This window comes from Rattus norvegicus, chromosome 12, assembly GCF_021556685.1.
Source record: "Rattus norvegicus strain SHRSP/BbbUtx chromosome 12, alternate assembly SHRSP_T2T, whole genome shotgun sequence".
NCBI lineage: Eukaryota > Metazoa > Chordata > Mammalia > Rodentia > Muridae > Rattus > Rattus norvegicus.
In genome coordinates this window covers 14,959,413-14,986,127 of record NC_141545.1, presented here as the reverse complement: position 1 = coordinate 14,986,127, position 26,715 = coordinate 14,959,413, and the positions used below count along the sequence as shown (strand labels likewise).

The 26,715-nt window shown below is 46.0% G+C and overlaps 2 long non-coding RNA genes and 1 pseudogene across 4 annotated transcripts; 2 read left to right on the top strand and 1 right to left on the bottom strand.

Moving 5' to 3' along the window:
• Positions 1–800: 800 nt before the first annotated feature.
• On the top strand, positions 801–20,447 carry LOC148002181 (uncharacterized). 3 transcript variants are annotated; one of them, XR_015634626.1, is made up of 5 exons: positions 820–906; positions 17,787–17,804; positions 17,913–18,072; positions 18,181–18,244; positions 19,854–20,447. It is a non-coding gene; the product is annotated as an uncharacterized LOC148002181 (long non-coding RNA). The 3 variants fall into 3 exon arrangements; XR_015634627.1 differs by lacking the exons at positions 18,181–18,244; positions 19,854–20,447 and having other exon boundaries at positions 801–906; positions 17,787–17,829; positions 17,913–18,178; XR_015634625.1 differs by lacking the exon at positions 19,854–20,447 and having other exon boundaries at positions 17,913–18,181.
• On the top strand, positions 3,124–3,974 carry Lmbr1l-ps1 (limb development membrane protein 1-like, pseudogene 1; annotated as a pseudogene).
• Positions 20,448–21,757: 1,310 nt separating the features above from the next.
• On the bottom strand, positions 21,758–25,412 carry LOC148002180 (uncharacterized). The gene is made up of 2 exons (XR_015634624.1): positions 24,917–25,412; positions 21,758–22,171 (listed from the first exon to the last, which is right to left on the bottom strand). It is a non-coding gene; the product is annotated as an uncharacterized LOC148002180 (long non-coding RNA).
• Between the last annotated feature and the right edge of the window lie 1,303 nt (positions 25,413–26,715).

The following is a 26,715-nucleotide window of genomic DNA, read 5'->3' as shown; positions in this document are numbered from 1 at the left end:
GCCGACACAAAGTCACTACCCTAGCTTGCTAGAGCGGGTCTTAAAGGGGGAAAGCTCTATCTTTTGCTCTGCGGTGTCTGTGGCATCAAGCAGCCTTTAGAGCGACTGACCCACAGCTCTAAAGGACAGTCAGCCCCACTGTTGAAACAGAAACAGAGATCATGTCTGGGAAACTGGATGGGTTGGAAGGCAACCCCGCCAGAGTCCCAAGCACTTGGATGTTTTTCTGGGGTGAATCATCTGAGCCAAATTCCCTAAGAAAAGACTAATTAGGTTTAAACAAAAGACAAGATTTAACTATGAATTAGATAGCGGAGGAGAGGAAGCGGAGTCAATCCTGCCTGACAGTGTGAAACCAACTTGGAATTTGTAAGGGGGAGGGGGTGGGGTATGATGACCCAAGAAAGAAGCTGAAGCCAGCGTGAGAGGAGCACATACGCAATGTTAGCTAGTGGGTGGACCCTTTCTATTTTCTACATGCAGAAAATTCATAAAACTTCATAAATTACTACTTTAGAAAACCTGTGATTTGTTTTGATTGGTGACCCGAGGGTGGGACCTTTTCTACCTTCCACCCAACCCCCACCACACCCCGTCGTGTGGAACTTGCGACCCAAATTCCGAGGAAAGCCCTAAAATCTGATAAGCCTCACTTCATACTCTCAAAGCATTCAAGAGACAAAGAATGTGAACAAAATTTAGTGGAGAAACAGATTTCTGGTACGTGAATACTGTTTCCATAGCAATTCCATTGTAAGCGTTGGGGGAGGGGAACACCCACTGAATACAGCTAAGTTCCTCAGGCAGCTGCCTATTCTCCAGGTATCTACCTGCGCGGAGGCGGGGCCTCCCTCTTTTCCATAGATACCACGGCAGGGGCTTGGACTCTGATTTACACCAGTACAGGTCTGTGCAGCATTTGTCTCCTCGCTCTTCTCTCTAGCCTCCGCAAGCATAGAGCATGGGCGTACGACATCTATATTTTAAAGGTCAGGATGGGAACTGGACATATGGCTTAGTTGGCAAAGTGCTTGTGTAGTGTGTAGGTGTTTCATAATCAGCACTTCATAAATCCTAGTATGGTAAGGTAATGAGCTATGTAGTGAGTTCAAGACCACCCTGGATCGCTTGAGTTCTTGTCCCAAAAAATAAAAAAATAAAATAAATGAACGAATACCCAGCCACTGGGTATGGTGGCAGGCACCTATAATCCCAGCACAGGAGACAGAGAAAAGTGAGTCTCTGTGAGTTCAAGGCCAGCCTGGACTAGATAACAAGTCTACAGATCAGCCAGCTCTACATAGGGAGACCCAGGCTCAAAACTAAGTAAAAGAGAATAAATAGTACATGTATGAAGTTGTCAAAAAGAAATTAGCAAAAGTCAACAAATAATTATTTAAAATGGCAAGCAAATAAAACCCTCGAGCCGCCAGTTTGCTGCTTCAGAATTCCTGTCAAATGCTTGGTACTCTGCTGGGTGTATTTTCTTTTTTAAGCTTTATTTATTTTTACTTGATGTGTATGGGCGTTTTACTTGCTCATAGGCATGGAGGCCAGAAGAAGGCATCAGATTCCCTGAAACTAGAGTTCTAGAAGGTTTTCAAGTCGCCACATGGGTGCTGGGAATCAACCCCAGGTCCTCTGCAAGAGCAGTCAGTGCTCTTAACCTCTAAGCCGGCTCCCCAGCCCCTTTGAATGCACTAAGTGTAACCCTTCCAGTGACCCCAGAGATCCATCATCTCAGGCTCGTTTTCTAAGTGAAGTATGGCACTCATTATTGCAACCCCAACGAGGACAGAGCCCAGGTCTACACACCCAGAGCACAGGCTCTGTCCCTGAAATCTGACGTCTTTCCCTACCTCTACCCTACTTCTTGCCAACTGAATGAGTCAACCTCCTTGGTTAGGTTAGTAATGTTGTCTAGCTGTTCAGATAGTAGGTGTCGATCAAAACAGCAATAGCCCTAAATCGTCCTGTTGGAAATTGTCTTAGTTAGGGTCTCCATTGCTTGCGAAGAAATAACATGACCAGGGCAACATTCTTAGAAAGGAAAACATTTAATTGGGGCTGGCTGACACTTTCAGAGGTTCAGTCCATTATCATCATGGCGGGAAGCATGGCAACATCCAGGCAGACATGGTGCAGGAGGAGCTGAGAGTTCTACATACTGATCTGAAGACAGCCAGGAGGGAACTCTCCACACTGTGTGGAGCTTGAGCACTAAGAGACCTCAAAGCCTACTTATACAGTGACTTCAACAAGGCCACACCTCCTAATAGTGCCACTTCCCGTGGGCCAAACATATTCAACTCACCACAGGAATGGAACCCAGGACCTTATGTAGGCTAGGCAAGTGTCAAACCACTGAGTTACGCTCCCAGCACAATACCTTTTCAAACCTCACTTCTAATCCAGCAAATTAAGTTGAGTATCTATACAATAGGCATAGCTCTTATATAGGCTGCTCCAAATGGCCTATAACCTGTAAATCTAAAAACGTGTATTTATTTATATTGAGAAATATATATTTATTTATATATGTGAGCACACTGTTGTTGTCTTCAGACACACCGGAAGAGGACATCAGATGGTTGTGAGCCACCATGTGGTTACTGGGAATTGAACTCAAGACCCCTGGTAGAGCAGTCAGTGCTCTTAACCATTGAGCCATTGTGCCAGCTCCCATGTTTGTATTTAAACACAGATTTAAAGCCATTGGAAGGGTAAGATGTAGTTCAGGGGGAGAGCATATTCTTAGCAAGGGGTCTTAGGTTCGGTCTCCAGCATCAACAAAACAAAACGAAACTAATGAACTTAACTAAAAGAAGAGAGTTATCAGCTTCTACTTAAAATTGAAACATGGTCTCATTCATTTGAAGATAGATAGATTAGACAGATAGACACCATCAAGTTTCTGTCACAGACCGCAGTGGGAAGGCTCCTTGGCTGAGTCCTGGTGCTCAGCAGGGGGTTGCCTCTCCTGAACCCAGAAACACCCCACCATACACCCTCCTCACCCCATGCCTCGAACTCCACCCTATTCACCTCTGCTCCAGTCACACCGAACACAGTACAGAAGCAGCTGGCTGCAACATGCTCTCCTCATAGAGCAGCTGTTTCACAATGGTGTCCAGACTACGTCGCCTGGATACTTTTCTGTTTGTGACAATATGTCTTCTGCAGCTGTTCCTGACAGCCGAGTTCCTCACAGTGAGTGAGGAAGATGTCAAAGGCAACAGAGATGGTGCGGGAGATGTGCGCCTTTACCCCTGGTTGGTCCTGCTGAGAGCTCTCTAGCTTCTGCCTGCCTGCTCCGTCCACATCAACATCCCTGATGATGTTGGTACTCCTCGTTGCTCCACATCAGCCATAGTGGACAGCGATAAAGCCAGCCGTGGTTCTGTGACTTCTGGAAGATACTACCTCCTCTAAATATACTCCTGCATCTTCTTCCTTGAGGTCCTGCTGCTCCTGGTGTTCACCCAACTAGGTCTCACCTATATGTTCCTGACCACTGAGAAACTGCTGGTCAAGCCTCAGCTATTAGAACAGCTGAACCACTCTGCCTTTGAAAGGGTTGCTAGGACCCTCCTGCCCTCTTCTGGCTAGCTGCCTTCTACTCAGGGCCGATGTGTCAGACGGGTCCTGGTTCTGCAGACATAGAGGGTCCCATTGGAGACCCGGAGGAAGGCTTCAGCACAGCAACAGAACCGGGGCTACCCTCCGGCCTTGCTGTGTTTGTTGGCACTCTCTGTGGTCACCCATACCCGGAAGCTGCTCATGAACGAATGACTGTCAGTGCCTCCTTGGGCCAAGTGTCTTCCAACTGGACTTCTTTTTACAGCAGCATCCAGATGTATCTGTCCATCTCTTACCTGCCAGTGTCCTCAGTCACCAGGCCTCTCCTACAGCTCTTCTCTTCCAGAGCCGGATGGCTTGATACAGATCATTAGAAAACACGTCTATTTCCTGGCCCAAAGCTCAGCAATTCTGTCCTCTCTGGAACTGAAGAGGTCTTACTTAGCTTGCTTTGACTTGCTGTATGCCCTGGAAGTTGTGTGTGTGCGTGTGCGTGCGTGCGTGCGTACGTGTGTGCGTGCATGCATGCATGCATGTATCCACGCATGCACGCATGTGTGGCAAACTTGCTGTAGTTGGGTTTTTTTTTTTTTTCTGTTTTCTTTTTTTTGGAGCTTGGGACCGAACCCAGGGCCTTGCACTTGCACTTGCTAGGCAAGCGCTCTACCACTGAGCTAAATATCCAACCCCGGTTCTTTTTTTACCATGTGGATTCTTGGGGTTGAACTCAGGTCTTTTAGTCTTGACAACAAGTACCTTTATCTGCTGAGCCATTTCACTAACTCTGCTAAGTGACTTTGGACGTTTCAACTGGCTGGGCAAAACTTCTACACCAGGTTCCTCTATAAAGGCAGCTTTCTATGACCTCAGCACATACCCTCATCATAGTTGTGAAGACAGAGCAGATACATGTATATACACACACACACATACACATACACACACGTACACGTACACACACGTACACGTACACACATATACACTGCATATACATATACACACATATACATACAAGCACATACATATACACCGCATATACATACACATACACATTCATGCACCCAAATTTGCATGTGCACACATAAGCTTGGGAAGGAGCCTGTGTCAAAAACCAGCTAGACAACCAGACAACCAGTAAGGGGCACACGTTCATTTGGGTGGTCTCAGAGCAAGGCTACTTAAACTATTTATTGTACCTTCGAGCGACCCTGAGAAATAGCCGTGTGGCCTCAGGAATAACAGCATATAAATCATCCTGCACAAATTAGCCAGGGTGGCCCAGGTTTAAAAAGCAGCATAGTAGCTGGGTGTGGTGGTGTGGTGGTACACACCTTTAGGCCTGGCACTTGGGAGATAGAGCCAGGAGGGTCTCTGTGAGTTCAAAGCCGGCCCGGTCTACAGCCAGAACCACATAGTCGAGACCTGTTTAAAACACAACACTTACTGATAAACGTAACAGGGCCCCAGACCTTAGCATAACTGTCGCCATGATGAAAGTAACATTTCGGCTATAAATTCAGCACATGGACAGTTACCACCTGCCTAAAGAACAAAACCTAATCTATCAAAGACCACAGTTCTAGGAAAGTCTCTGAGTGTACTAACCGTGCTTTTTGGCTTCTATAGTTCTGCTGGCTAACTGTTCTTGTTAATTGAAGTATGTCAACCCAAAACATGGTTTTGGTGCTTAAAAGCTCACACTGAGGCTGGGGATTTAGCTCAGTGGTAGAGCGCTTGCCTAGGAAGCGCAAGGCCCTGGGTTCGGTCCCCAGCTCCGGAAAAAAAAAAAAAAAAAAAAAAAAAAAAGAACCAAAAGCTCACACTGAGAAAGACTCGGGGCTATACTGGGCTCCTGAACACCCAGTGTCGTTGGCAGCTGGCTAACAGATTTTTTTTATTGGCTTAAACCCACATTCAAGCAGTCCTCTCTGGTGAATTCCCCACCACAACAATGAACCATTATGATGGTTTGCATACACTTGGCCCAGGGGCTGGCACTATTAGGAGGTGTGGCCTTATTGGAGGAAGTATGTCACTGTAGGGTTGGGCTTTGAGACCCTCCTCCTAGCTGCCTAAAAACACCCTTCTGTTTGCCTTTGGAACAAGATGTAGAACTCTCACCTCCTTCAGCACCACTCTCACCCAGACACTGCCGTGCTTCCTCATGATGGTAATGAACTGACCCTCTGAACCTGTAAGCCAGCCCCAGTTAAATGTTGTCCTTTATAAGAGTTGCCTTGGTCGTGGTGTCTCTTCACAGCAATGGAAGCCCTAACTAAGACTGAGGTATTGCTGCAATAGGCCTGACCATGTTTTTGTTTGGAAGAATGTGGATTGGGGACTTTGGATTTGGAAAGTGGTGGAATGATTTAAGTGGGGCTTAATAGGCCATCCTAGCAGGAATATGGAAGACTTTGTTGCAGAGGGTGATTTGAACTGTTGGAGTCTAGCTCAAGAGGAATGTTAGTGACCTAGAGACTGTTCTTGTGGGTTTTGTTTGTTTGTTTGTTTGTTTTTTGGTGAAGAACATGGCTGCTTTTTGCCCTTTTCTGAAAAGTCTGATTAAGGCTGAAGTGAAAAGATTCAGATTAATTGTATTGACAAAGGAAGTCTCAAAGAAGCCTAGCTTAGGCTTTATCCTGTGGTTTAATCTTATGAAGAATATTTTGGTCAAGTATATCAAGGTTAAAAAAGAAAAAGTACAAAATGTATGGTTCAAGTCATAAAGGGGAACCAGGAAGTGAAGTATCTTGTGTTCAAGAAGATAAACAGATGGGGCTGGGGATTTAGCTCAGTGGTAGAGCGCTTACCTAGGAAGCGCAAGGCCCTGGGTTCGGTCCCCAGCTCCGAAAAAAAGAACCAAAAAAAAAAAAAAAAAAAAAAAAAGAAGATAAACAGATTAAAGAAGTGATGATCTCAGGGCAAAGATACCACCCAGCTGGGTTTACTGTTTGTGTTTGCGGTTGAACAATGGATAGTTAGATTATTCCTCTCATTTGGACATAAGGAGATATGATCAGGTATCAACTTGACATGGGATGACACAAGCTTTTGATCTGGATCTTGAAGCATCATTGCTATGAAGAGCTTAGGCCCAGGCATGGTGGTGCATGCCTTTAATCCCAGAAGACAGAGGGCGAGCAGTTCTCTAAGTTCTAGTCCAGCCTGGTACAGAGCAAGCTCCAAGCTTAGGCAGGTGAAGGAGTTGGAAAACAGAAAACTGGCAATAGAACAAGGGGCCACGTTCCAGCCCCAGCAAGCAGTAGAACTCGGCAGCCTCAGGTATGTGGCTCTGGCTTTAGAGTCCAGAATAAAAGGGACAACTGGGACAATTAATGCTGGTTAGTTGGAGCTAAGCAATTAGCGGTGATTAAGAAAAGATCAGCATTATAAGGTGAAATCTTCTGGAAAGTGTTTTCTGAGAGCACAAAGAAGCTGTGTTCCAGAGGTAGCCAAGGTTGTACCTCATGCTGCAGCTGTGCTTGGTAATGTATAAGAGTCACCCAGGTGGCACTGGTTTTGAAGGCATGAAGGGACCATGAAGAGCAGCTGAGGCTGGGCACTGAGGGAAGCCATGGAAGGCCATTGGTAAAGGTGCAGTCTCACTTGTTGACAGCTCAGGACTGAAGAGGTCATGCAAAGAAGTTGAGGCTTGGTACCATGAAAAGAGTCTGTGAGAGGCTATTATTGGTGAAGCCTAGTTGCAGCAGAAGACTCCAACATATTGGAGATACCAGTACCATGGGATGATCACCGAGAACAGCAGCATCAGTGGAGTGGATCAACCTGAGCTTAGAGTGCTACAGAGGGCAGAGCTGGAGAAGTGACCCATGCACCTTTGGAGGAGCCCAGAAGATCATGTGTGGATCCCAGACATTGGAAAAAGAAAGAAGCTGTGAAGTTGAAGTTGACCTGTAGACCCCAGGATGTTGGAGATGCCAGAGCCATGGGCTATCTGCTGAGGAAAGCTGCTAAGAGGGAGAGGAAGCAGCCCAAGAGAACAGTTTGTTGCTGCTGAATGCCAGATCTGCCAACAGTGGTCAACAAGGATGAAAGGAGTTGGAGATCTGAAGAGCTCTTGGACGTCAGATATGGAGATACAGAGGTTGGAGTTTGCCCAGCTGGCTTCTGGTCTTGCTTTTGTCCTCTATTTCCTCACTATGACATTTTGAAATGGTAATGTACATCCTGAGATGTTAAAGGTATGCCATCTCCTTTTTTTTATTATTTTTGATTTTATAAGGAGTTATAGTTCAGTGTTTGGATGAATCTCAGAAGAGACTTGGAACTTTGGACTTTTAACATTGTTGAGACTGCTATGGATTACGCGAACTTTGGAAGTTGCACTAAATGTATTTTTCATTAGACTATGGCTAGGTGTTTGAATGACTCATGTGTTTGAATAACCCTATGTGGCGGGGCAGAGAGTAGAATGTGGTGGTTTGAATATGCTTGGCCCAGGGGCTGGCACTATTTGGAGGTGTGGCCTTGTTAGAGGAAGTGTGTCACTGTGGGTGTAGGCTTTGAGACCCTACTCCTAGCTGCCTGAAAACAGTCTTTTCCTGTTTCCCTTTGGAACAAGATGTAGAACTCTCAGCTCCTTCAGTACCAGGCCTCCCTGGACGCTGTCATGCTTCCCCCTTGATGATAATAAACTGAACCTCAGAACCTGTAAGCCAGCCCCAATTAAATGTTGTCCTTTATAAAAGTTGCCTTGATCATGGTGTCTCTTCATAGTAATGGAAACCTTAACTAAGACAAACATAAAGAAATTTATTTGAAAATAATTTTTTAGCACACACACAATTTTATCATTAAAAACTAAAGTAAATTGACCTAGTAATGAAATTATTTACTTGTTTCTTTTGTTCATAAAAATGTAAATCTTGGGCTAGTGAGATGACTCAGTGAGTAAAAGTGCTTGTTACTATGCCTGATGACTAAATTTGATCCTGGAACCCACATGGTAAAAAGAGAGAACTGGGGTTGGGGATTTAGCTCAGTGGTAGAGCGCTTGCCTAGCAAGCACAAGGCCCTGGGTTCGGTCCCCAGCTCCGAAAAAAAGAAAAAAGAAAAAAAAAAAAAAAAGAGAGTACTGACTCCCATACATCCTTCATGTGTGTGCATGAAACACACAAAATACACAAAATAAATAAATGTTTAAAATTAAGCAATTAAGGTTTGGCTGAATGTTTGACATGGCAGGACGCAGAACATTTTCTTAGCTGAATGATATTTTTATTTTATTTATTTACACATTTATTTAAGTTTTTTCAAGACAGAGTTTCTCCATGTTGGCTGACCTGGAACTCACTCAGTAGACCAGGCTAGCCTTGAACTCAGAGCTCTGCCTGTCTCTGCCTCCCAAGTGCTGGGATTAAAAAGTGTGTGCCACCACTACCAGTGATATTTTGATTTTATATTTGTCAATGCAGAGGATGAAGCTTCCCCTCAACATATAGTACAAAATGGCAGAAGAATTTGGGGCCACCATGAAAACTGTTCTAACTAAACCCAAATGAAATTATACTGAATCACAGGGGTCTCCTGTTTCATAAGCTGGCCACCTCGATGACCTTGAACTTTTGGTCTGCTCTCCAAGGCTAACATTACCCTGAGGTTCACAAATGTTTGACAAGCACTCTACCCAACTGGACTACAACCTCTGGCCCTTAGTACATTTTTATGAAATTCCTTTTAGCGATTCAAACAGTAATTTGAAAACCCAAATACTTTAACACAGTACAACCCAGAGCTATATTAATTCGATACTTATACACTGAGGAATGACGGTAGGGAAATGTTCAAAAGCCTATAGTTTCCCAAACTAAATCATGTTTCAGCAAGAGCAGAACACTTTGTGTGTACAGTAGAAACCCGGCGGTTCAAGATAGAGAAAAGTCTAGAACCAGAGCTGAGGTGTTTGGAGTGGCATGACAGCATTTGTAGCCCAAAGTCTGGGTTTTGTAGGAACAGACCCAAGGAGTCACCTGATGCAACCGAGATAGTTGCTTCCATAACACCTCAGACACAGCGTGGGCTAGATTTTCAATTAGTTTCTAGTTGTTGCATATTCAAAACAGTTTTCTTGTCAACATTTTCATAACTCCCCCATTCAGTGATCTCAACTCTGTTGGGTCTCCAAACCTACGGTTTTGAAAGCTGGGGTTTAGAACACACTCGAAAGTGGCTAAGCCTCAGTTGAGAGGCAGATACCTTCCCCTCCACCCACAAGACAAGAACCTCACTATGTAACCCTGACTGTCCTGGAACTCTAAACTAGGCTGACCCCAAACCCACAAAGATCCCCCTGCCTCTCTCTGCCTCTGCCTCCTGAGTGCTGGGATCAAAGACGTGTGCCGCCTGCCCAGCTGCAGATTCCCTTTTGAATGTTCTCACGAGGCACATTTTCTGTTTCCCTTCACCAAACAGAAGAGAGCGCAGCCGTGCAGGCTCAGCCATGACTCCCTCTGGCTGCCTCATTGCTACCTGGGGCGGGAGGCGGGGAGCAGGGGAAGGAGCGCAAATGTGATTTAAAGAAGGAGGAGTTTATTTTGACTCGCAGTTCAAGGAAGTGGACGGCAGTGAATGCAACTCCTGTCCGGACACCTTCTTTCTTATATGGTCCAGGATTTTGGGCCTGGGGAATGGTGACTTCTACTTTTTTTTTTTTTTTTTTTTTTTTTTTTTTTTTTTTTTTTGAGTTGGGGACCGAACCCAGGGCCTTGCGCTTGCTAGGCAAGCACTCTACCACTGAGCTAAATCCCCAACCCCGTGACTTCTACTTTTAAGCTGGATCTTTCCATCTTAACCTAATCGATGTGATCCCCAATTCCCACATATGGTCGTATGTCCAGAAGCTTGTCTCCTGAATGATTCTAGATTCGATCGAGTTGACCATCAACACAATGCGTCATGGTAGTAGCTCTGATGGGATGTTTAAGAAACAAGAGATGAGGGCTGGAAAGAGGGCTCAGTGGTTATGACTGTTCTTCCAGAAACAATGAGAGATGCTCAGGCCTCGTCTCCTAAGCCTATTTTTTTTTTAAGATTTATTTATTTACTTAATGTATAGAAGCACACTGTAGCTATCTTCAGACACACCCAACCCCATTACAGATGGTTGTGAGCCACCATGTGGTTGCTGGGAATTGAACTCAGGACCGCTGGAAGAGCAGTCACTGCTCTTTTTTTTTTTTTTTTTCTTTTTTCTTTTTTCTTTTTTTCGGAGCTGGGGACCGAACCCAGGGCCTTGCGCTCTACCACTGAGCTAAATCCCCAACCCCTGCAGTCAGTGCTCTTAACCACTGAGCCATCTCTCCAGCCCGTCTCCTAAGCCTTTAATCCTAGCACTCAGGAGGCAAAGACAGGTGGATCTCTGCGAGCCTGCTCTATACAGTGTGTGTGTGTGTGTGTGTGTGTGTGTGTGTGTGTGTGTGTGAGAGAGAGAGAGAGAGAGAGAGAGAGAGAGAGAGAGAGAGAGAGAGAGAGGAGAGAGAGAACATGACTGCATGGTTTCTTGAAGAGAGATATTTTAGGGGCAGTACATCACACCTGGGGTTTTTCTGAAAAATTCAGGCAACATCCCCATTTGAGATAAACAAGACAAGTGCCAATCATGTGGTTTCTATCACAGCAGGGTTCATTGAGGATATACTGTCTCCTTTGTAAAATCATCTAGTGGTCACACACTAACTACATTCCCCTTCCTCTTTTCTTTCCCCTCTCCAGCTCTTTCTTGTCCCTCCCCCACTTCTGATCCTTCCCTTTCTGCCTTCCCATCCTCCCCTCCTCTCACTCTTTCCTCCATTTTTTCCTCAGATACCATCAAGTTTCCTCGAGCCTCTGAGTGTCCACACTTGCCATCCCTCCCTTCTAGAACTCGTTCCCTCCTTTTTACCATGGGAGACATTCGACGCCAGATCTCTACCTACATAGTACCTCAAAGAGGCCAGGCCTGAGCCTGGTGTCACACCCGTGCCGACTGGGAAACTGTCAGGTGACATTTTTGTTCACTGGCAGAGAATAGTACATGCTCAGTAAGTCATTGTTACCGAATGAACTGAAACATATAAATGCCTGTCCAACTCCAGAGGAGGTAAAAACGAACTTCTGCACTTAAGGTGTTGCCTGTTTGCCCAGAGTGTAGGAGGCCCTGGTTTCATTGCCACTACTGAGGGGAAAAAGTAAAATAAATTCTGATGGATATGCCCTGCAGTGGTGGTGCACACCTTTAATCCCAGCACTTGGGAGAAAGAGGCAGGTAGATCTCTGAGTTTGAGGCCAGCCTGGTCTACAGAGCGACATCCAGGGCTCCACAGAGAAACCATGTCTCAAACAGTATTTTTCTGATATATAAAGTTTATAATGTTCCAGCCGGCATAATAAATGTATAGTCTCCTCTGGCGCTGGCGATATTCCTCCCCACTGAACTCCCCATTTGAGGGGTCACACATCATGCTTTTGTTCCCCCAATTTGTTCCTCATTTTGCTCAACTCAAATAACTCTGGGAAATGTAAAACCCCCTGGGAAAGTCTCAAGCACTGACTTTAACTTCCCCAACCCAAACTCTCTCATTTCCTCCAATGCTGCTCACTTCTCCCTGAAAGCTGTCGTTCCCCCCCCCCACATCTGCAGAGGCCCAGTTCAACTGTCTGGAGCCTGCGCTGCAAATTTGGGGCTCTGACTTGTGGCTTTGCTGTCTTCATCACATTTGGATTTGTACATCAGCACCCAACGGACCTCCTATGCCCTGATCCTGGTCAGCCCACTGAGGATGCCTTCTGAGAGGCAATGCTTCCCTTGGAGAACCCCTAAAATGTCTAAGCTGGGTCCTCAGTGGTAGGAGACAGGTGTCGCTTTCACTTCTGTGGGAAAAAAAAAAAGTTGTCCAAACAAACAAACAAAAAACCACCCTGAAGCATTTTTAGAATAAAGAAATGTCTGGAGCTCCAACAATCACCAAATTGATAAAGCGTTTGGTGGGCAAGCAAACTGAGCTCAGCCCCTCTGAGCTAAAGCAGGGCACAGACCATGGGTAGCTGCACTCCCAGAGATGAGGAGGCAGAGATGGGAGGATGAGCTTCCAGGTCCAGTGAGAGACGCTGCCTCGAAAACTAAGGTGTAGTTTAGGGATGAGCCTGACTAGGGCATCAAGGGAACGAAGAAAAGACAGACAGGCAGGCAGACAGACAGATAGATGGAGGAACACCAGTTCACAGTGCTAATAGAGTTACATAGAGTTGAACATAGAGGTGGGGTTTTTGCATACAGTCAAACAAGGAGTGGTCCTATTGCATACAGTTTATGGTTTACAGATGGGTAAAGAGGGCAGGTTTAGCTGATCTAGGTGCGAGCAGTCTAGGTAGGGAAGCAGTCTTCAGGCCATACACTTCTGGATGGTAGAAAGCTAATGTGGACTTCCCCACTCCCAACCTCCAACCCCCACCCCTGCACAGAAACCTAACTTTTTTCCACTAGCTGTCACCTCTTCAGGTTTCCACTATCTCCCAAGAGCACCACGGGGTAGGGACCCAGGGTAAGACAGAACGCCAAGTGGTCGGTTTTGAGCTTGTTCACCCAAAGAACCCATCGCTTTGGCTGCTTTGCGGTCCCTGCAGAGCAGCTGTTCTCAACCTGTGGGTCGCGACCCCTGTGGGGGGTCATCACATAGCAGACGTCCTGTACGTCAGATGTTTACAGTATGATTCATAACAGTAGCAACATCACAATTATGAAATAGCAAAAAAAAAAAATTATGGCTGGAGGTCACCACCACATGAACTGTGTTAAAGGTTCGCAGCACTGGGAAGGTTATCACCCAGAGCTGCAGATTCTCCTTTTCTGTCCCCCACCCTAAACCCTTTCATGTCCTTTTGGTTCTTCCTGGAGGTCACCTGCTGCCATCATGGTCTTAATGCAAAGATGGCGATGCACAAAGCGTGCTTGGTGCCCGCCGACCAGCATCCGTGCATTGTACTTTGTGCTAATAGACCTTTCCGGTCCCGAGAGGCACCTTCACCCTCTCTTTTGCATCGATGCTCATTCTTTCGATTTAGTGAGTCAGCTTCTGAGTTGGCCGCTTGCCTTCTGTCAGATTCAGCACCTTGCCTCTCCCTCCCTGTAAACTCTCAGAATCAACCAAATAGTGGAGGCCATTCTCTCTCCTTTAAACCACCTTAGGGGGAGCCAGGCAGAAGCCACCAGTCGCCCAAGTTGGAGACCTGGGTACCGTCCTTTTTTTCTTTTGCTTCCCAGCGCTGTCTCTTCTGGATGCCCAGTCATTTACGTCTCTGGAGTCACGTGTTGGGTACATTTCCTTCGGAACCCCCACCTTCATTCTGTTGGGGGTCAGGACCTCATGACTCCCCCGCAGCTCGCTGCACCTGCCTCTCTGCCTCACCTCTCTCTTCTCTAGTCTGTGCTCCTCCGGTTCCTTCTCTACATGCTTGCCCAGTTATCCCAGTTGCAGATCCGGTAACAGTTTCCGTTGCCAGCCCCTCCCCGACTGCAGCCCCATCTTTCTTCCCAACCACTTCCAGACTCACTCCAACTTCCGGAAGTTCACTGCCTTTCAAGGTTACTTCCTTTAGCCATGGAGTCTGCCCACAATTGCCCCTTCTGTCCGGAGAGATCATGTGGCTTGTTCTCTGTTGAACCATCTGTTTACCAGTGCTGTTCCTTGTCATCACAGTAGCTTCCTTCCCACGGAGTCCTGGCTTGGCCAAAGAATTATTCGATCAGGTTATGGTTGCTCTTCATTCTGGGAAATCTCTCTCCCTCCCACAAGATCTGATCGGGTGCTAGAAGTCCTGAGAAGGACCTATCCTGCAGGGAAAATGGGGTGCACCGTCTTACGTTTCCTTTTATGCATCGAGTAATACTGTGTGTTGCAGAGGGATCGTCTTTTCATCTTTTTAAAGAATATGTATTATTGACATTAATGTGTATGCATATGTGCCTGGGGGTATATATGTGCACCATGTGCATGCAGGAAGACTACGAAAAGCACCAGATCACCTGGAATTGGAGGTATAGACAATTATGAGCTGTCATGTGGACTTTGGGAACTGAACCTAGTTCCTCTGCCAAGAACACTAAATACCCTTTCTCTGTGTAGCCCTGGCTGTCCTGGAACTCACTCTGCAGACCAGGCTGGCCTCAAACTCACAAAGCTCCTCCTGCCTCTGCCTCCCCAGTGCTGGGATTACAGCCGCCTGGCAAACACTGAGCACTCTTAACCCCTGAGCATCTCTCTAGCCCTTGGATCATGTGTCCATGACCTCATGTCTGTATTCTCTGTTAGAATTATTTTTTTTTAAAAATCATTTATTTATTTATTTGTTCATTCATTTACTTCCTTTTCCTGTGTGTGCATATGTGGAGTCACACATGTGGAGGTCAGAGGACAGCTTGTAGGAATTGATCTCTCTTTCCACTGCTCTAAGTCCTGGACCTTGAACTCAGCTCATCGGCCTTGGCAGTAAGCACCTTTACCCACTGAGCCACCTACCCGTCTCTCTTGAGCGTAGCGTCTCTTCGCCTCCTCTGGACTCAGAAGAATCCCTGGCATAGAGCCAGTTAATGTTTAATTCCTTCTGAACTTTCTGTCATAAGGGGGTGTTGTGAAATATAGGCGGGTCCGTGCCAAGGTCTCTCCCTGAGAAATTATGCCATGCAACAGATCTAGAATAAGGGGCTTTAGTTGGGGGAAGGGAGGAGAAGTAGAGGCAGACAGATGGCTGAGCTATGACGGCAGAGAAAAGGATGGGGCACAGAGAAGGAAAGAGAGGGAGGAGGAGGGGAGGGAGGGAGGGGGAGAGGGAAAGAGGGAGAGAACAAGTGGGAAGAGAGAGAGAGAGAGAGAGAGAGAGAGAGAGAGCGCTGCGGTGGCTAGCAGTCCTTTTATATGCTGCCCACACCCGGTACCTGGCAGATGATGCTGTGAGCTGTTGTTAGGTCCCTGGGAGGTGCCTAGTGGAATCGTCTGTAAGCTAACAGGGAGGAAGCCATACATAGGTGCTAAGTAAAGATGTCCACCCCAGTCCGAAAGGGAGCTTGCATTCAGGTCAGAGCAGCCTTTGGAAAGGTGTTCTTTAGATCAGGGTTCTCTATATCCTGAGGTAGGCTCAGACTTACTCAAGAAGCTTTGTTTTATTTTGTTGAAACAGGGTCTCCCTATACATATCTACAGACCCATGGCTATACTGAAACTCTGTAGATCAGGGCCTCGAACTCGCAGAGATCCAATCGCCTCTGCCTCCAGATGGCTGGGATTAAAACCATACACCACCACCCCCTCTGTGAGATTAAGGTCAGCCTGGTCTACAAATCAGGTTCCAGATTCCAGTTAGCCAGAGCCACAGAGTAAGACCCTGTCTCAAAACAAAACAGACAGACAAACCAAGAAACAAACAACTTTATGTCAACTCTAGCCATCCAGTCATCACCCCATCCGCATGGTGACAGTCCAAATGTTTCCTCATGAGATCTGAAGAGAAACTTGGGTGTTTCCTCCAATCAGGAGCAAAGGCTACCCTCTCACATCACTTCTAGAGAGGGTATTGTTTTCAAATGCTTGTTAACAGGAGACTTTTAAAGCCACATCATGGTTCACCCCGCTTTTCCATGCTTGCTCACTACGGTAACTTTTCATACTCCTTAACAATGGGCACTTCGGGGGCTGGAGAGGTGGCTCAGCGGTTAGAGCACTGACTGCTCTTCCAGAGGTCCTGAGTTCAATTCCCAGCAACCACATGGTGGCTCAAAACCATCTGTAAAGAGATTTGATGCCCTCTTCTGGTGTGTCTGAAGACAGCTACGGTGTACTTATATATAATAAATGAATAAATCTTTAAAAAAAAAAAACAATGGGCACTTCCTGGTTTTGTCCATTCCATGTCTGTAACTTTGCCAGCGCCTCTATTGTCCCTGGGCTTCCTAATGTCCTTTTCGGGAGATTTCTATTTTTATTTTAACTATTTCTATATATTTAGAGCTTGCCATTTCTTTTTTTCTACCATGTGTTGGCCATAGATAGCAAAGATCATTTTTCTCTTTGTAATCAAAAATACTGTCTGTCTCTTCTCAATTCATGGCCTATTATTTGGGTAACCAAGTTTTCTACCAAAAAAAAAAATTATGTTGGGTGTTTCCTCCTGTGTTGCACCTGGTGTTAGGGTCATAACGCATCGAGAAATGATGACTCAGAGAATTTGCAAAAGCGACTGGAGGTCATTATGTGTAGGGTTTACACGGGGGCTCCGGGTGATAGGTCACTCTGCAAGTTTCCTTTAAAAGGCTGTGGGCTTATCTTTGAGCATATATTATAGATGCACGAGGCTTTACTATAGGATTTCACAGCAAAGCATAGTCTGGTTTGGGCTGATGGCTGCCACACTAGCTGCTTGAAATGGGCATGGAAGTTGTCTGCTGTTCAGAAAGACTGAAATGATAACCGGGTCGTAGGAGCGCATACCTTTAACTCCAGCACTCAGGAGGCAGAGGCAGGTGGATCTCTGAGTTGGAGGCCAACCAGGACTACAGGGTGAGTTCCAGGACAGCCAGGGTTTTACACGGAGAAATCCTGTCTCAACAAAGAAAAACCAAAGCAAACCAAACCTGAAAAGAAATCATGGAATGATAAGGAGGGTGATTGAGAGTCGTTGGCAATCAGTGTGAGAGAAGGAGGAGCACCATGAGTCAGGACCAGTGGAGACTATGTCGGAGCCAGACCTGAGGTGAGACAGAGGTTTCGTGATCAACAGTGTTCAATTTTCTAAAAATGAGATCTTTTGTGTGTGTGTGTGGGGGGGGGGTGTTTGAGATGAGGAGTCTCAAATAACTGAGGCTGGCCTTGAACTTATTATGTTCCTCTTACTTCTACCTCCCAAGTACCGTGATGTGCGCAACTGTATTCAACAAGGAACTTTTTTTTTTTTTTTTTGGTAACTTTTTCTTTTTTCCGGAACTGAGGACGGAACCCAGGGCCTTGGGCTTGCATAGGCAAGCGCTCTACCACTGAGCTAAATCCCCAACCGGAACTTTTTTCTTAATGCTCCTCTTTTAGATTGTAAAAAGAAACTCGAAAAAACAAGCTTCCCTCCAACCTCGTTTGCAGCTTAACTCATAAAGACCATCCACAAGTGTTATTCCGATTCTGATGGATCGCTTTAATTTTATGCCTCATCTGCTTTCGTTCCCACAGCCCAGAGCCCGGATGTGGGTGAGTGAAGACAAGGCATACCTCGGTGTGACCACTTTCCAGAATTCAGGTATGTCCACAGTATGAATAACATCCTTTCTGACTCCCAAAACGTTCATCACGAAACAGGAAAACCCAGATATAGCGATTTGAGAGAATAATTTTGATAAAAGCACAGAAGAAGAGAGTGCTGGATTATGGAACTTCAAAGAGAACTCAGCTTGCAATCACAATTTCAAAGCCTCTCAACGGAAAGAGAAGAAATTGCACTGGCCAGCACTGGGGAGAGGTACTCGGGACACAGAAAGGCTCACCCACCACGCTCCCAGCCTGTGGCTGTCCCCAGCAGCTCTGGCCTGCTTTTCCTGAACTTGCCTTCTCTCCCTCCCTCGAACAGGGCAAGAACTCAGTACTTGTTTGCTAAGTGCGTGGGGTGGAATCGGCATTGGGAGTTCCACAAGGTCAGTTGTGGTGGTACACAGCTATAAATCACGGTTAGACGCCAGCTTGGGCTACATTGCCAGTTCAGGGCCAGCCTAGGCTGCCTGGTGAGACTGTATCGCAAAAGCCAAAATAAGGCCGGCCACGTAGCTCTGTGGTAGACTGACTGGCTGATGTGCGGCAGGCTTCCTGGGACCGGATTGGTCACTTTCCTTTTCTCATCTCTGAGCCTTCCTCGGTCTTTCGTGTAAGGGATTTTTGTTTAATCACCCTCTAGCCTTCTTTTGCCCTGGCTGACTCATTCCTGTTCCCTCCAGGCGATTGTTTTGAGCTATTAGTCATCTTGGTGGCTTTCTTTGAACCCATCCCCCGGCACCTTAGCTTTCCTGTAAACCCACAGAGGTTACAGCAGACGGATGCAATCTCCACCAGACAATCCAGAAGAGCGGAGGACACGATTCCTTTTCTGATTCTCTAACAAAGTAGGAAAAATTATTAGCAGTTGTGTCCCCAAGGAGTAAATAAGCAAATCAATGGATCTAGTGGTATCCTTAAATCTTTAAAGAATATCATTAAAGGGGTTGGAGAGGTGGCTCAGTAGTTAAGAGCACTGGCTGTTCTTCCAGAGGACCTGAGTTCAATTCCCAGCATCCATGTGACTTCTCACAACCATCTGTAACCCCAGTTCGCCCTCTTCTGGCCTGCAAATATACTGCATGCATATAGCGCTCATACGTTCATGCAGGTGAAACATTCATTGATTTTTTTTTTTTAACAAACTACACACATAGTATTCCACGAAGGAAGTCAAAGCATAGGGGAAGAAATCACACAGATTCCAGTGGCTCCTGTGTTCTACCGTCACCCTCAAGCTTTACCCCTAGGAAAAGCATTCAAATACCACAGCTATTGGGATTGCAATGTAGAAAACTGATGTTTATATTGACTTGGAAGGCAAGCTTTCAGTTTGCATATGCACAGAAAATAAGTAAGAAATTTTCACACGAAGCAGAGGAGACCAATACATTTTTTATTTTTTAATGAGCAACTTTTAAAAAAATTATTTATTTTTATTATATATAAATACACTGTAGCTGTCTTCAGACACACCTGAAGAGGGCATCGGATCCTATGACAGATGGTTGTGAGCCACCGTGTGGTTGCTGGGAATTGAACTCAGGACCTCTGGAAGAACAGTCAGTGCTCTTAACCACTGAGCCATTGAGCCAGTCTGAGACCAGTACATTTTAAGTTTCTTTCTTTAGTGTGTGTGTGTGTGTGTGTGTGTGTGTGTGTGTGTGTGTGTGTGAATTTACGTGTGTCGCATTTGTTCAGTCCACAGAGTTTAGAGGAAGGCATCTATCTGATCCTGCTTGAACTGGAGTTGCAGGCAGTTAGCACTGCTGTGTGGATGCTGGGAACGGGATTCTCTGCAAGAGCAGTTGGTGCTCTTACCATTCTACAGCTCCCTTAAAACCGCTTTTGCGGGGTTGGGGATTTAGCTCAGTGGTAGAGCGCTTGCCTAGCAAGTGCAAGGCCCTGGGTTCGGTCCCCAGCTCCGAAAAAAAAACAAACCGCTTTTGTGTCCCTCTCTTGTTTTTAAACTATTTCGATGGTTTTCCCAACAAGATGACGCGGTATTTCATCTGCTACAACGTGAAGCATTCGCCAACGAAATCAGTGGAGTCGAGAGGATTTGAAGTTTGAGGGCGTCCCTGGAGGAATAGTGCCACTGAGCCCCTCCCGGACGTGGGATTTGTGTAGGGACTAATCCGAGGAGAGCAGTGTTGAGACGTGGGAAGGGACTGGTGTCCGTCTTCTGGTGCTAGGCCAGGTCTTAGGACTTCCAGCTTCCATTGTGGTTCACTCTAAAGTGAGTTTGGCGGCCTTCCTCTGCTGCTTTGTTCCCCTCAGCCCCTGACCTCCCTCACACATGCTCTCCGAGTGATCCCTTCTGCCATGCCACGATGCAGTCACACATAGACGGGAGGCCCAGTCTTGACATTTCCGTTCCTAGAACTATGAACTAAATATCTTTTTTCGGGCTAGAGAGATGGCTCAGCGGTAAAGAGCACTGGCTGCTCTTCCAGAGGACGTGAGTTCAAATCCCATCAACCGCATGGTGGCTCACAACCATCTATAATAGGATCCAATGCCCTCTTCTGGTATGTCTGAAGAAAAGACAGTGTGCTCACATACATAAAACAAATAAATATATCTTTGAAAATAATCTTTCTTCCTCTCCTTCTTTTATTCGTTGTTTTTAGAAACAGAATTTCTCTGTGTATCCCTGGCTGTCCTGGAACTCATTCTGGTCTCAAACACAGAGATCCGCCTGCCTCTGCCTCCCAAGTGCTGGGATTGAAGATGTGCACCACCATGGCTTAGCTAATTTCTTTTTTCTTTTAATATACCCAATCTCTGGTGTTTTATTATAATGACACAAAAAGAAAATAACAAAGCTATAACCGGACTCGGAAATGAGATAGTTATGAGAAGCAGAAGCAGAAAAAAGAGCCACGAGAGGCAGAAACTGGAACAGAGGGGTGTGGCTCTCAGATCAGACAGTGGAGACTGACTGGTCTTGCCTTCTCTTCGATGACAGTAAGTAAATGCACTCTAGATCAAATTAGACTCCCTGGAGAAGCCAGAGGCTGGAACATTGAGTCTTTCTTCTCTGCCCTCTGCCCTCCATTATGGTCTCCAAATCCCACTTCCTGGTCTCTGCTTGGTTTCTGGGGATCTGCCTATAAGGGAAGGGCATTGTGGCATCTCCCACGGCTTCCCGCCTTTCCTCCTCCCTCCCCAGCTGTTTATGCCACACCCCCTCCTCTGCAGTCAGTTGTTTGACTAAATCCATCAAAAAGTCTGCGTCTTCGTCTTCGTTGTCGCCTTAGGGATTTGTTGCTCTGAGTCTGGGAGGTCGGTAGCCAACTGAGGCTGCATATTTATACCTGTGGGTTTCTCTCAGTGTGGTCGCTGTGGGTGGAATGCTCAAGGAGACACCCTGCCGCCCCCCCACCCCGTTTGCTCTGAATGATCTAGAGACACTTTTATTCCACTTCTCTATCAGCAAAAGAAGCCAAAAGCTCTTTACCTTCCCGATCAAGGACAGCAAAACATCACCGCTGTCTGGTCTCAGGGCAGAATTGACTCCTGTTAGGATTCCATACAGTTCACCGTTTTTGTTTGACAGTTCACAGTCACACTATAATTGGACCCAGTGAGCAGGAGGGTCACTGGGAAGTTCCGAGGGTCTTGGGATCTATGGGGACATTTTTTTTCCCCTGTGGAAGATAACAGTATCTGTATCTGGCCCTGATGACAATCAGTCGTGTCTGGATTGTAGAGGTAATTGAAACCGTGTTTTGGCTTTTGCCTTAGTCTAATTCTTGGGTGGCTCATAAGCTCCCAATTCTAAGTGGGAACAAGTATGAAAAACACAGCAACAAGTCCAGGCCGCATCACACGAAGCCTGGGACTCCTCGGAGGAAATGAACCCGGCAAACAGATACACCGATACACCAACCCTCTTCACCTTTTAACTGATTTTATTTTTCCACTTGAAAAGACACTGGGGGGAGGGTGCTGGGGGGGGGGTGTACATGGCTCTGGGTCACAAATGCCTACATCACAAATGCCTACTTCATGACAATTGCTCGGTATGGAAACACTCCGTAACCTTCCCTGTAAAGCTTAAATGGTATCGCCGTGGGACGGAGTCTTCACCCCACCCATGAGCTTCACACCCGGGCCCAGTGGTGTGATGTCTCAGCAGCGAAAGACACTTGGGTACAGTTCCTGGAACCCACAGAAGCGTGGCAGGCGAGAGGCAACTCTGCAGGGTTGTCCTTTGATCTCCACGAAGCTCCCTGGCGTCCTCCCACATCTACTCAGCTTCTTCTGTGTCTCTGCTTCACCTCCACTCAGAACGGGGCAGGGCTCATCTGAAAGGAGGATCTTAGAGTCCATTTTCTGGAGGAAAGCCAGCTAACTTTTATGGCTGCTTTGGGAGGAAAGGTCAGGGGGGAGCTCTTTTTAGTTTCTATGACAGCTCCAGAGTCCTTTCTAGTTTCTAGGTCTCTCCGCGTTCACCTATGGCCTTAACAGGGACTTCCCAGAAGTCACTTAACGCAGAAAGCAAAAAGCGGGGACAGCTTTATGTTCAGATCTGTGTGCTAGGATGGAACCTTCCACACATGAGCTACTGATCTACAACCGCCTCAGGAAAGGCCTGAAAGTGGGAACTTCAGGCTCAATGCATTGCAAGGGCAGCAGTGGGTTTTGGAGACACATAAATTAAAAGAGGAAACAGAATGACCGTATGTGGCCTTTACTTGAACCCTGGCTTGGAGATAGGAGGCAAAGAGCAGGCAGACCCTGTGCCCTTTCTGCATCTTCCTGGCCCATACTGACAACCTTGGCCTCCACCCGGGTCCCGGTTGTCGCTAGAATCGAGTAACTGAACACACTTGACCCTTTCATGAACCCAGCATCAGGTTCACCCCACCCACGAGCCCTTTGTGATGGGGTGTTATTAGAACCTGACATGTTTGATTTTTTTTTTAAAGATTTATTTATTTATTATATATAAGTACACTGTAGCTGTCTTCAGATACACCAGAAGAGGGAATCGGATCTCTTTACAGATGGTTGTGAGCCACCATGTGGTTGCTGGGAATTGAACTCAGGACCTCTGAAAGAGCAGTCGGGTGCTCTTAACCGCTGAGCCATCTCTCCAGCCCGACATGTTTGATTTTTATGTCCTTATCAGACTGAATAATATGCAGAAACTAGTTACCATAACACCATGGAGTTACGGTGAGCAAAATCCAACTTGTGAGTACGACGCAGGAACAACTGGTTCATTCCGCAAATAAATGGCAAGGGGGGTGGGAGGGGAAAGGGTCTTGGAGAAACACATAGATTAAAAGGAGTCTAGGAAACAGAAAGGATAATCCCACGTGACTTTTTTTTTTTTTTTTTTGGTTCTTTTTTTCGGAGCTGGGGACCGAACCCAGGGCCTTGCGCTTCCTAGGTAAGCGCTCTACCACTGAGCTAAATCCCCAGCCCCAATCCCACGTGACCTTTACTTGACCCCCTGGCTTTTAATTTACAATTTTTAAATTTAAGTTAAACTATAAGCAAATTGGAATGCAACCAGGAACAGGACAGTTCGTGGTGTTAAGGTATTGGCCTCTTGGAAAGTGCGGTATTGGTATTTTGGTTGTTTTTAAAGGTTGCATATTAAAACGTTTCCTGATACAATAAGCTGACAGCTGGCTTTTTCCCCCTCAGAACAATTCGAAAGGGGGGAAAACGGATGCTGGAGTGGGTAAAGAAAGATGAGCCACCGGGTGGGCAGGTGTTCTAGTATACTAACCTGGCTTTTTTGGAATTTTTTTTTGGGGGGAGGGGGACTTCTAAAAATCTTTAGTAAGAAGCGTGTGAGAGTCAAAAGCACCACCAGAGGAAAGCTTCGTAAAGAAATCTGGATGCAGGATCATCCAGGGACAGAACCCTGGGTTGGGGCTGGGGGACGGAGATCCCCAAATGCAGTGAAGTACTGAGACGGAGAACAGCTCTACCTGGTGCTTTTCTTTCTTCCTCCCCGCTTCTCCTCCTCCTCCTCTCTCCTCCTCTTCCTCTTCCTCCCTCCTCCTCTCCCTCCTCTTCCTCCTCCTTTTTTTTTTTTTTTTTGAAGACAGGGTTTCTCTGTGTAGCCCTCGCTGTCCTGAAACTCACTCTGTAAGCCAGCTTGGCCTTGAACTCAGGAATGCACCAGCCTCTGCCTCCCAAGTGCCAGGGTCAAAGGTGTTCACCCCCATGCCCGGCTGTGCTTATTCAGATTTTAACCTCGGAAGCTGAACTCTGGTTTAGAGGACTTGTCTGTGAGCCCTCCATCTTCCAAAAAGTTCTCAGTGCCCTCTAGAAATCTCCACTTTCTGCTGGATTTTTTTCCTCGGTTACTCGGTAATGAAGTGAAACCCTGAACAGAGTCCTTCCCACAAAATCCACACTCGACTGCTTCTTTGGGAAGTAGGCAATAGCAGAGGAGAGCCAAATTAAACAGTCTAGACAAGGAAGAGAAATAAAAATCTATTTCCAGTTCTATTTTATTAGAGGTGACTTGTTAGTCAGATGACATGTTAAAATTACCCAGAATAAAAAAAGAATGAGTCATTTTAAGACTCCCTTCTTTGTCCTTTAGCACTTCAGGAAAGGATTACACCTGACATTACATTCTAGGTGATCTCCAATGGGCCAGGGATGAAGACCCTTGCCTCCAGCACTTTGGGGAAGGCATAGTGTCTATTTTGTTATGATTATCCCTTTGGGTGTCCCCTCATCGTATGCAAAAGCTCTTAGAGGTTACATTCTGGTGCTACTGCTGGCCTAGAGGGGACATAAGGACTCAGCTGCACATGACTCCCAGCCAAGTAGGACAGGCTAGGAACTAGGCACTCGGGTCCTTGCTAGTGGGTGATTGACAGCACACACATCTCTCCTGCCTCCTCCTTTGGACAGTTGTCAGAGCCAAGGAAAAGAATCATAAAAGTAAATATTCACAAAAGCAATGAATGAGCTTTCAAAAAATGATCATTTTTTCCAAAACCGAGACCTAAGCAAAAACATACGGTCACCGGCAGAGAGCTTTTTTCTCCTAAGCATCCTGTGGTATTTTGACTCACCTGGTTACTCCTCTGCTCACTCCAGCTTGGTGCCTTGGCTCCACAAGTCTCCAGTGGTGCAGCCTCGAGGGCAGAAGCCTGCACTGCACCACTGGTTCAAGATGAACCAGACATGGAAGTTCTTCTGGGGAAATAATGGCCCCATTGCCTCGTCCCAGAAAACTGTCTAGAAGACATGCTCAAGAACTTGTCTTTTTTTTTTTTTTTTTTTTTTTTTTTTGGTTCTTTTTTTCGGAGCTGGGGACCGAACCCAGGGCCTTGCGCTTGCTAGGTAAGCGCTCTACCACTGAGCTAAATCCCCAACCCAGAATATTCTTCTAAAATGAGTTTGGTTGCTGGATACTGCATGCTGTTGTCGCAACTACCCTAGAGGCTGCAGCAGGAGGATTGCTGGAGTTCAGGAATTTGAAGCCAGTGTGGTAAGCACAATAGGATCCCATGAGAAAAGGGAGTTCAGAAAACTCACTTAGACACGGAGCAGGAACGATTTGGGGGAGAAACCCAGAGAAAGCACATGACGCTTTTCAAAATGTCCCAGTTCTCAGTTTAAAAAAAAAAAATGTGAGGAATGTCCGTTCATAGGGGAAAAGTAATGTTTAACACTTGCTTCGAGGAAGGCTTACTAGCCAAAAAATTTATTATACTTTCAAACAGTTAAATCATTAAAAAGACCCAAAGGAATTAAAGAGAAAAACATGTAAACAGAAATGATTAAAATGGGGTTGGGGATTTAGCTCAGTGGTAGAGCGCTTGCCTAGGAAGGCCAAGGCCCTGGGTTCGGTCCCCAGCTCCGGGGGAGGGGGGAGGTGGGAATTAAAATGAATAAAACATAAAATGTAGAATTTAAAAGTATAAAGACATCAGCAAAATTTGACTAGAAGGTTTGAAAAGGAAAATTGATCAGAGAAGAAAGATGGGGGAGGGAAGAGAAGAAAGACATGTAAAAGAGAAAAAGGGGGGAGGAGAAGAGGAAGAGGAAAGAAAGGAGGAGCAGACAGGGAGGATGATCCCAAATCCAAGATTATCCTCAGCTATAATACCCTGGAATTGTGAGGACAAGACACTAAATTTTATCTTTTTTTTTTTTTTTTTTTTTTTAAGATTTATTTATTTATTATATATAAGTACACTGTAGCTGTCTTCAGATACACCAGAAGAGGGCATCAGATCTCTTTACAGATGGTTGTGAGCCACCATGTGGTTGCTGGGAATTGAACTCATGACCTCTGGAAGAGCAGTCGGGTGCTCTTAACCGCTGAGCCATCTCTCCAGCCCCTAAATTTTATCTTTAAAAAAGTTCTCAGGCTGGAGAGATGGCTCAGTGGTTAAGAACACCTACTGCTCTTCCAGAGGTCCTGAGTTCAATTCCCAGCAACCACATGGTGGCTCACAACCATCTGTAATGGGATCTGATGCCCTTTTCCCTCTTCCTGGTATGTCTGAAGAGAGTGGCAGTGTACTAACATTCATAATAAATAAGTAAATCTTCTTTTAAAAAAGTCTCTAAATGTTGCACAGAGATTGTCAGAGACTGGGAAAGGAGAAAACAAGGAAGGGTGGGTGATGGAAACTCAACACAATTAGGAGTAAGTTGTAGCATTCCTCGGAGCAATGACCTCTCTGCTGTTCAGGATAAATGGTTCTATATTCTCCAGGATCTAGAAGAGCAAAGCCTGAAGTCTGTAAAATCAGTGGTGTTGAGGAAATGGGGCACTAATCGCTTTGGTTTGAAGTCCACAGAAGACATATGTATTACAGCATCACAATATATTTATGTATAAACACAACAACGACCAGTT